General features: G+C 37.0%; 1 protein-coding gene across 1 annotated transcript in view; it reads right to left on the bottom strand.

Annotated features, from left to right (window-relative positions):
• Positions 1-10,361, bottom strand: part of LOC121866764 (probable glutamate receptor) — a gene marked incomplete at its 3' end in the record, with an annotated part of 52,297 nt that extends 41,936 nt beyond the window's left edge. Inside the window, exon 1 of the mRNA XM_042366459.1 lies at positions 10,303-10,361. The remainder of the gene's footprint in view (positions 1-10,302) is intronic.
• Positions 10,362-12,078: the final 1,717 nt, after the last annotated feature.

Genomic DNA, 12,078 nt, shown 5'->3' with positions numbered 1-12,078 from the left:
TCTACGTGTGTGTTGGTGTGGGGATTAGTGGATGTCATCATTATGACCTGACCTCATGTTTTTAGGTCACCCTGTATATTTAAGCCTCTCTCTGTCCATGTAATCCAGTTGCCTCTGAAGATGTCTTGAATAAAGACGAAAGCTAAGGTACTCCGTTGTTTCCATTTTCCCGTGTGATTTTATCAAGATATATCTTATCCAGTTTTCATTGTGGATTTACATGAAATATTAATAGAGTAAATCACTGTGGTGCGTGATCCATGTATATGGATAACTACAAGGAAGAAGAAAACACGAAGTTCCTTAGTGTTTTATTCTTTCCTTGTGGTTATCAGTTTATTATATATATATATATATATATATATATATATATATATATATATATATATATATATATATATATATATATATATATATTTCATGTAAATCCACAATGAAAACGTGGATAAGATAAATCTTGATAAAATCACACGGGAAAATGGAAACAACGGAGTACCTTAGCTTTCGTCTTTATTCAAGACATCTTCAGAGGCAACTGGAATTATGTAGGTCAGACAGGAAAAACACTGCAGCTCAGAATCAAACAACATAAGTATAATATCAGAACTGCATCTGAAAGCAGTGCCTTGTTCGTTCATGATAGGAATAATAATCACCCCATTGCTGGGAAAAAGCTTAGAAGTATTCAAATCACCTTGTGTCACAGAAAGACTTCTGGTTGAAGCTAGTTTGATTAAGGAATTAAAATCAATAAACCTGAGTGATGGTCAGTTCAAACTGATAATATGTTACATAAATTTATTTGTCTGCTAGCCCAAGGTTAAAAATGCTTTGAAAACCTTTGATCTAGATGTATGATAGTTATTTTGTGGGTCCTTTTTTCTGACCTGACCTGGCTAGTCACGTCACCACCCTTCTCTTAAAGCTCCTCTACGTGTGTGTTGGTGTGGGGATTAGTGGATGTCATCATTATGACCTGACCTCATGTTTTAGGTCACCCTGTATATTTAAGCTCTCTCTGTCCATGTAATCCAGTTGCCTCTGAAGATGTCTTGAATAAAGGCAGAAAGCTAAGGTACTCCGTTGTTTCCATTTTCCCGTGTGATTTTATCAAGATATATATATATATATATATATATATATATATATATATATATATATATATATATATATATATATATATATATAAAATATACAGGTAAATCACTGTAGGGGCTGTGAGCTAGGTATATGCTGATAACCACAAGAAAAGAAGAAAACACGAGATCCCAAGCGCTTTCATTAATTCCATCTTCAGGGGTGATACAGACTAAAGAGAAATACAAAACAAGGTGTATATATACAGAGAAGGGTAAAACCAGGTCCACATGGTCAGGTATTAGGTGAGCCCTACTAATCTTGTTTTTACGTGCTTTGAGATGCAGTCGGAATTCATTGATGAGGAATATAAATATATCTTATATTGAAAACAAACTTAAATACCTAGATCTTTTCAGACAAATGCCTAAACATTACTAAGAAAACTTTTTATAAAACTGATCCCAAGCCACCCATGACCATAAGAATATCTTAATATTACCATGTCACAAAATTTCTCACATTCCTTCACAACTAAAACCTGGAACGTCAATGTGGCATTTAAAACTCATGCACTGTTAAACAAATGTTAATCAAGAACTCCCCCAACAACACAATTGGTTGTTTGTATAAAGTTCCTTGCAAGGAATGTAATATGTTTTACTTAGGCAGACAGGTAAAGATCTTGTAACTAGAACTAAACAACACAAATACAGTGTTAGGACAGGCCAGAATCCAATGCTCTGTTTGTTCATTTGAGGATAACAAGCATTGCATTGACTGGGATAATGCCTCAATATTACCTTGTAATTCAATTGATAGTAGGAACATCATAGAATCTAGTCTCATTAAACATACCGAAGCATTCAACATGAATTTGAGTAATGGCATGTACAAACTGGACAATTTTGTAATTAAGAAGATTTGTAACCAGGTGAGAAGGTTGGGTCACCTTACCCTCTGGCCTGACTTCCAACGTTGCGGTGCTATTTAAGATTAGTAGGGTCATTACCTAATACCTGACCATTGTGGACCTGGTCTCACCCTCCTCTGTATATATACACCTTGTTTGTATTTCTTTAGTCTGTACTCACCCTGAAGATGTGAATTACACAGAGCGCTTAGGAACTTCGTGTTTTCTTCTTTCCTTGTGGTTATCAACATATATATATATATATATATATATATATATATATATATATATATATATATATATATATATATAAGTATATGTGTGTGTGTGTGCGCTCTCGAACATTTCTAGACCCGCTTATGTGCACATTCTTTCTTTTCTGGCTGGAGCCTTAACATACACCGTTCCGTCAGTCAGTCACACACCTAGCATGTCGCCACACATATTCATTCAGATTTAACTTAACTTTCAACGTGATCTTATTTCCTGAATATACCATATTTTTGTCAGCCGAAGTTGTTTTAATTAAACATTTAGATACAATTGTTACCAGGGTAGCTGCTTCGTAAGTTCATTCTTCACCCGGCATCTGTAATTTCCTATTCATGAAGTTCGCTTTCCATCACGTAATACCTATTTCTAAATATTCTTTGGTGATTTGCTGCATAATAAAGTGGACTACAAAGTTCTTCAAAATTAACTTAAGATACCCTGTGACAATATAATTGGTTTTTGCATTTCATGCAAATATTTTTACCAAATTTATTAAGTGCATATTACCTAGATAACTGCATATAAATGCATATTTTGGTATCTGGCAGTATCTCTTTGTTGCCACTGAATGAGCACACGTGGTGGTACTGGGAGGTGGGTGAGGTGTGTTGGAGTGGTGGTCACGTCGCTTTAATCGTTTCCACACCTGGTCATGACTCATTGGTACCTGGGTTAACCCCCCTGACTGTTGTTGCAGCAGAGTAGACTCATGGTTAGTCAGTCAGGAGCAGTGCTGCTGTGTGGAGCTACCTCTCTTCTGCTGCTCGTGAAAATGCCGAAAGTACAAAAACCAAAATGAAGTGCTGAGATCATATGTAAAAATTTGATGCATTACTACTGATGATGGAAGTGTATTTTGTAAATATTGTGAAGCACCAGTGACACACCTTAAAACAAGCAAGCACATCCGACTCGAAGCTGTTAAGTCCAATAGTGCAAAGACAACGCATGATAAGTCAGGGCCTGATCGTTCAACGCAGATTTGTGCAAGGCATTTGTTTCATGGATATTCCATTGCATAAACTGAATAACAAGTGCCTAAAAGTCATTCCTGGAACAGTATACTGGAAAAAGGTGCCTGACGAATCAACGTTCACGTAAGAACTATGTTTCTACATTTGTTCAGGACAATCTCTGAAAATATGTCAGTCTATAATGTAAAATACATGTTCATATATATTTTTTTTAGCACTTTCACATATATATTGTTAAATACATTACGTATATTGTAATAAACATTAACAGTTAGTTTATATTTTTGCCTGCATTCTTGGCCCGATAGTTATAAAATGCATTTATATATAAGGTTTGTCTAAAGACTATCCTTATACCTTTTCAGTTGCCCACCAGCATTAAATTTACTATTCATTAGGTTACTTTAAAGTAACTGCTTTGGCAGTCTACTATCGTCCATGCGGGTAACATGGCCAGCCCAGCGTAGTTGTCCATGGGAAATGGTAGCCTCGATGCTTCTACAGTTGGTGTCAGCAAGAATAATGGCATTTGTTCTCTTGCCTTCCCAGCGAAGTCGGAGGATGGAACGCAGACTACGTTGGTGAAAGTTTTCAAGTGCCTTGAGGTGCCTCCTATATGTGACCCATGTCTCGCTGCCATATAGCAGGGTGGGGAGGACCACTGCTCGATATACGTGAAACTTTGTAGATAATTTCAGCTCCCTACAGCTGATGACATGGTTTCGGAGCCTGCCAAAGGCTTGGGACGCACATCTGATCCGATATCTGCGGTGGTGGACAGGTGAGAACCGAGATACTGAAAGTGGGTAACATTAGAGAGGGTAGTACCATTAAGCTGGATGGATAGTGTAGGTGTGACTGAACCAGGGGCAGGTTGAAAGAGAATCTGAATTTTACGTACATTCACCTCAAGGCCGAAGTGTGCGTACACTTCTCCATAGGTATTCAGGATCTCCTGTAGGTCAAGTTCGGTGTGAGGATGAGGTCGTCTGCATACTGAAGCTCAATAATGGAACAAACCGACACCTTTTCTCCTGCCTGTAGTCGTCTTATGTAGAAAAGACCATTCTTTCGGTAGTCGATATCCACCCCGCAGGCTAAATTGGCGGCAAAGAAAATGGAAAAGAGTGTTGGTGCCAGTACACACCCTTGTTTAACCCCTGTTTGGATGGGGAAAAACTCAGACTGGGTGCCAATGTGCAGGACACTGCCGTTCATGCCATTGTGGAGTTGCCTCACAATGGCGATGAATTTTGGTGGGCAGTCAAAACGGCTGACGGTCCACCAGAGGGCTTTCCTTTTGACAGAGTCGAAGGTCTTCGTTAGGTCGATGAAAGCCATGGACATGTCACGACGCTGTTCTCTGCAGTTTTTTTTTTTTATCTGATAGGCAGCAAAGATCATGTCAATGGTGTCACGTGATGGTCTATACTCTAAGGCTACATTGGGATTCTGGGCGGAAGTTTTCCACCTCAGGAAGAAGTCTGTTTAGGAGGACTCGGGCGATAATCTTGCCAGCTACGGACAACAGCGAGATCCTGAGGTAGTTGCTACAGTCTGACACCGGGTCTTCCTTGTTCTTATAAATATTGACAATGGACGCGTCAAGAAGAGCTTGGGGGATTTCCTCATTTTCCCACCTATTCTCCAGGAGAGAGTGGAGACGGCTGGTAAGCAGAGGTCCTCCTACTTTATACACCTCGGTTGGGATTCCATTAGGCCCTGAGGCTTTGTTATTTTTTTCTGTTTGATGGCAGTAGCTAAGTCATCCAATGATGCAGGATAGCTGAGGTGGGTGAGCTCTGGATGCTGAGGGACCTGCAGGGTAGTCAGGACATCGACATTGGTGTTTCGGTTGAGCAGTGAATGGTAGTGCTCTTTCCAGCACTGAAGGAAGCCTTCACCGTCAGATGAGCGGAGGGGGGCTGCGCCACGATTGATTGGCACATAAAAAGTTTTAGTGGAATTGAAAAATTTGCGCATCTTGTGCTGATCTGCAAATTTTTGTGCTTCACATGCTTTATTTTTAACCAGTCGTTCTTTAGATTGCAAAGTTCCCGCTGGGCTGCCACTTTCTTCTTGCGGAAGGTATCAGCTTTGGTCCGAGACTGAGGGTTGTTCTGCCAGTCAGTTAAAGCAGCACATTTATCCTCAACGAGTACATTGATTGCCGGGTCATTTTCATCAAACCAGTCCTGGTGTATTCTTTCAATCTGGCCGAGGGTCTCTCTGTAGGTTTTTGTCATGACAGCGTCGAGAATATTCCATTCTGCACTGGGATATGGGTTGTTTGCTGTTGGGCTGTTTATCAGCCCACACACACACACACACACACACACACCTAGAAAAAGTGCAAAAGATGGCATGCAAGATTATTCTCTCCCCTTCCTACTCCACATATCAAGAAGCGCTCAACACACTGACCCTCTGGGCTCTCTCTGACCATCACCACGACCTCATTTGCAAATTTGGTGAGAAGCTTCTGCACCATCCTCGACACCGGCTCCTACTACCACCAGAGATCCCTCGTCCGAGAATTGCTGTTCGACACCACAACTGCATCCAGCCCATATGAGTACGAACTCATCGCTATAAGAACAGCCCAGTCCCAACCATTGTAAAAATTATCAATAACTTGTAATCAACCAGTGTATTCACTCCCAGTCAATCTTACTTTCTGCACTGTCACTTTGTTGAAATGCCCTGTAGTTTGAGCTTCTCCCCACCTAGTTATTATATATCATATTTGTATCACTTATGTTACCTGTATATTATTTGTAAATCAAGAGACCCATTCCCCAATTACGTAACTGTATATTTTCAGCCTTCCGGCTGTCATGCTCTTTCAATAAATCTTTATTTGTTTTTTATTTATTATTATTAGTATACATACACTCGCACATACCGTTAAAATCTTAATTCCAATCTTCACCCATGAAAATAACTTTAGGAGAAAACCCCAAAATGTTTCATGAAGCTTGATTTCTCTATGTAAAATATTTATATGTACATAAATAATATCAAATACTCTATACTTTTGTTAATACTGGATTTATAAATAAAAACAAGTGTAAGGCTACATCGTCGTTTATTTGACGTAAAATTTTTAATAGTCTTACATATAAATTGGCAAGAGGATTATACGGAATGGGACAAAATTAAATGCCATGTATAAATTTAAAATACTGAAAGTGAATTAAAACAATACAAACAATGATCAGAAATTATAATAATATAATTTAAACCTTTGTTCTGTAATTATAATACAAGTGTTAGCTGTGTTAGTAATTATAATAATTACAATAAGACAATAGGGGAGCTGGTGGTAGAGCGGTACGGTTCTTGCCTCACAAGCAAGATGTCACGGGTTCGATTCCCGGGCCGGCAGAAGTTGTTTGGACTTACTTCCTATCCCCCATTAGTCCCTGTTCACCTAGCAGTAAAGTAGGTACCTGCTGTAAGTCGAAAGTTGCGAATTCGTATTCAGGGACAAGTTGTTGGAACTTCCAATAATTTGATGACATAAGCCACTGGCTCTTCAGGCTTCTACGCCCTTAACTCATGAGACATAAAGGCAAGCATGAACTTAGCATGCTTCCCTGTTGGGTACTGTAAACGCTTCTGCGCTTCACCTTGCACAAGGATGTAGGGGAGTGCCCAATAAAAAAAAAATAGAAAATATGACAATAGTATTTATAATAATATTAGTAATAACAATAATAGTAATGATAATAATAATAATAATGTAGTAGTAGTATTAAAAATAATAACAGTAGTAATAAAAATAATAATAATAATAATAATAGTAGTAGTAGTAAAAATAATAATAATAGTAATAATAATAATAATAATAATACCTTTATCATCATTTTTTACAGTAATATTATCATTAATAAAAATGAATCGAGGAAATCACAAGGAGACCTACTCGGCTGTTTGTATGTTAAAAATTCGATAAGACTAATAAACTAAACGAACAGTATACAGTATATATACAGCGGAAGTGAACCTATTGGTATATATGTATATATACACTCTCTAAATGTATTATCCTAGAATCAGTGTAAAATAAATGTGGGTCCCATAAAAATGACTGCCCGTTGGAGGCATTCATCTCCTTAAGTTGGAAACCTTGGCACCCATTTACAGCTGAGTGAGCTAGCAGTGCCCAGGTATCGAAACACCGATCCATGGAACAAGAAGTAAGTGCTGTGTCCATTCGATCGCCGATCTCCCAAAGTCTGAGAGGGACAACAGAAGCACAGTTTGCCGGTAGCTGTGAATTAATGTTAAAGACTAAAACAATGCTTACAGCTTATATCTATTTAACTTACAGAAGGTACAACAAGATGGATGTCAACGGTATACAGGGTGTCTCATAGAGCGCAGCCATATAAGAATTGATTGTTTTCTTTTTTTCAGGTGAGGTACTCATATTAAATCAACGATGATGGCTGCTAAATTTACACTACAGGAATGAGTAGTTTAATAATCAGTTTAATATCCAAATGGTACTGAATTGTGGTAATTGGATATACAAAATACACGTTTTCTGGTCAATCCGTAGCCTATCACACTTGAGGCAACTAACTCTAAGGAGTTACCGATAACATTATTACGTTTCATGGCCATCTTCGGGAAGCAATATGATCAGACTGTGGCCGGGAACAATATTCAGCTCAGTGGTGTAAAGAAAACAGATTTTTTTTTATATAATCTGTGTCTACGTATCTCTTGAAAGCTGAGTTTTCAAGGGAATATCTAAAAGTAGGCCAACTCTTGTGAACTAGTGGATAGTGTCTTAATGGATAAAAACAAGGTGTACAAGAATGACTTCCTCGGTCTGATATGTTTCGGGGCGAACCTTCTGATTTATATGTTAAATCCAAGAGGTATAAGTAATTGAAGAAGTCGGTAGTAGACAAAGATCCTGTCGCGGGTGCTGTTATTTCGAGCTCCTTTCTCTTTCTTTCCTGAGCATGATGGTGTGAGTCTCCTGATCTACACGCAAATACGAGGGTGTGGGGTTTTGCCTTAAATTTAGTCTCAGGAACGAGTTCAGCCACCTGCTTCCTCTTCACTGTGGGAGGTCTGCCACTCCGGTGCCTCGTGTTGACATTGCCTTCCCGTCTCCAGCGCTTGATCCATCTGCAGACGGTGGTGGCGCTCGTGCCCGTCTTCCGGGCTATGGCTCGGGCGGACATTCCTTCAACCCACATCCACACGAACTTGGTGCGGTCAGCGAAAGCTGTTGGTTTGACTTTTCGTTGTCCATCCATTCTACCCCTGTGTAAGGATCAAATATACGTTTCACTCCCGAAATTCTCGAAATCATGTCAACAGCAAATAGTATATGTTCTGTGGCTACACTCAATAAAAAAATATAAAATCCACAATTATACTCAGTTATTATTACTGCATCTTTTATATGTATATGGAGCAGTGTCTCATGTCGTCCATGAAAAACGGCGTGGACATTTCTCTCAGTATGTAAACTTTAATTCATCTGCAATTATTTACACAAAAAGTTTTCTTATGGTAATCGTCGTCATCATATTCGAGCAAACATGGACACAAAGGGAAACGAATGACAACATTTGTAGGTATTTCATATTATTCACTTAATGAGAAAACTAATAAATTAAAGAAAGTATGATCAAGCGTTTTCTGATATTTAAATTCATTTCTCGTGTTTTATTTCTTTCTAATAATTCAAGGAATACAAAAGCTGACAGACATATTATTCTTCGGACAACGTTTTGCAGAACTAATGTGAAAAGGATTTTTTTTAATAAACAAGCTTATAATTACATATAATTAAATGCATCGATAAACTAAATTTTCACAATTGAAAATCAAAGTTTATCATTGATAAATATTTCGACAATTACAATTACTTGTAGCCTACAAATGAATGTTTTCCTCTATTCAACCAAAATGGAAATATTTTCCTGAATATGGAATTGTTTGCAACTTTCGTGAAATTAATGTAATTCGTAAACTTGAACAATACGCTGTAATTCGTTTTCTTGATCAATTGTATATCCCAGCGAGTAAAAAATGAAGCCTGTAATCTATAAAAATGTATACTAGTCATTTATAAATGTGATCAAATGAAAAGTATCTAAAATATGTATCTGTCCACACACTGTGTAAAACATTTTAAGTCTACAGATGAAAGATATTGGGACATTCATTTATTTTGGTATATAGTTTAACATAAGTAATGCAACGTGTATTTATTTTGGCGTAATTAACATGATGTTCGGTTACCAATTGTAGTAGGATCAGTACACCGCATACCATCCCTCTCAGGACATCAAGAGTTGTCTGTAGCATTTCAGAAGTGATCCCATCCTGGCAGATATTTGTATGAGATACTGTACATAAATATTACTGATATATTCGTAAACTTGAACATTGTAATACATGAAATTTAATATTTGTTAATAAACCTGAGCAATATAATTCGCGATCCCGATCAGTTAATGAAATAACTTGATCCAGGAAATACTTTTTCGATGATATAGAATAGAAAATTAAGTGAGGGTTGATTATCTCTACGTCACCCTCTCGTGTTTAACTTTAACGTTCAGCAGTAACCATAATTTGAGCCTCCCCGTAAAGAGTGAGGAAATTACTTTGTGTATCTTTAACGACTTTAAGTTCCACACCCTCTATATACACACTGTACTGTATATGCAGTATATCACTGAAATCCCATTGTAAGTGAAGATAAAACAGAAAAACTAGTTCCTACCAAATCACTGGCAGATTTTTAAGGACAATTCAAGATTTGACAATAAAAAAGCAGTGAAATGTGAAGAGAGGGAAAAGGTGATCGAGAAATCCAGAAAACAAATGTGGGTAGAGGAAAAGTGAATATGTGTGTGAGAGAGAGAGAGAGAGAGAGAGAGAGAGAGAGAGAGAGAGAGAGAGAGATACTTATATAGGTAGGGAAACAGACTGTGATGGAGAGAGAGGGAGGGGGGAAGACGGGAGAACAGAAGAATATAGTATATATTAACAGGAAAAGACAGAGGCCAGCACTTGAGAGTATCTTACAGTCAATGTGTAGGGGATGTACAGGTACGAGGAGAGAGTTGTTTTCAGCGTGAAGTACAGTTTAGAAATGACTGTCTTTGAAGCACTGCAGCGGCTTTTATGGGCGCAATGATAGAAACGGGTGGGTTGATACCTCTATCTTATTGGTTAGTTTTTCATGCTTTGAAAGGTCAGGGGAGCGAAGAGAAACGGAGAGGAATGTTAGAAGACAATATACAAGATTAAGTTATTACATCAAGACATCAGATCGGTTTATATTTCTCACATGTTGACGACAATAGTATGTGCTAACCTAAAATATGTGTTTAAATGTCTTAGTTGCATTCAAACATTCCATACAAGGAGAAAGTCCTCTTTCCTACCTATTGTTGCATTACTCGCTGTTTAGATAACGAAGGATAGCTCATCAATAAGGGTATATTAATAGGAAAAAATATACTGCATATCTTAGCCTATTTTGTATTTGTGTGAGTTTATTTTAGTTGTTAAAAGGCCTCGTTTCCACTTAAAAGTACTGTATATCAACAATATGTAAAGCTCATGAAGGCAACTTAAGAGTAACAAATCAAGTGGAAGAGTGAATTTTTGTATCTCTCCACATCATAAAAGTATAAGGTATATATATATATATATATATATATATATATATATATATATATATATATATATATATATATATATATATATATATATATAATATATATATATATATATATATATATATATATATATATATATATATATATATATATATATATATATATATATGCAAGTAAATCACTGTAGGTGCGCGTGATCTAGGTATATGCTGATAACCACAAGGAAAGAAAGAAACACGAAGTTCCCAAACGCTTTTCGTGTAATTCACATCTTCAGGGGAGTACAGACTAGTTTTTCTTTCCTTGTGGTTATCATAGCATATATATATATATATATATATATATATATATATATATATATATATATATATATATATATATATATATATATATATATATATATATATATATATATTTATAAATCCACAATACGTGGATAAGATATGATATATATATATATTCAAGACATCTATATATATAATCATATATATATAATATATATATATTTATTTATTTTATTTTTTTTTTTTTACCATTATGGAGATCCGAGCTCACACCCCGCTGTATAATTACATTAGTCAATTCCGGGGTTGTTCGTTGGCTCCTTTCATGGACATGAATTGTTTATGAGATAAAAACTGTATTATTTTAGGTTTGGTTACATTGTCGATATTTTATTTTCTCACATTATTGGGGTGGTGGGTACAGACCAGCAGCTACCATGAATAATTGGTGGAAGTGTTCGCCAAGGTCCGGAATAGTTATCATCTTATATCTATAGTAACGGCCGACCAGTGATTGATAATCACATCCCAAGCAGCTATATTAATGCCCGCAAAGGATACTAAACAAACCCTGTGGGTCAAGCTTCAAGAGGGCTCATCTTCATGCTAGGGATTTTCTTCTGACCACTGTAGATTCTACCTAGGCACTCGGCTCGATTCACAGGCCTTCTGTGCTGGGATAACCCTTCCTCTTGCTGCCCCTGTCCACACTGTTTACAATTGTATCTGCAGTAACAAATGGGCAAACCAACACAGAAACTATACTCTCCTCTGTTGGGCATCCAGTGGTTAACATGCTAGGCACAATAAAGTTAATCGCATCATCAAAAGAGAGTTTGCCTAATGCATCGGTAACTGTAGATCTACAGGATTGATAACCAAGATGGAGTAAC

The sequence above is a fragment of the Homarus americanus genome, unplaced genomic scaffold (assembly GCF_018991925.1).
Source record: "Homarus americanus isolate GMGI-L3 unplaced genomic scaffold, GMGI_Hamer_2.0 scaffold31069, whole genome shotgun sequence".
Classification (NCBI taxonomy): Eukaryota; Metazoa; Arthropoda; class Malacostraca; order Decapoda; family Nephropidae; genus Homarus; species Homarus americanus.
Note: the sequence above shows the minus strand (reverse complement) of the source record. Positions and strands in the feature narration are given on the sequence as shown.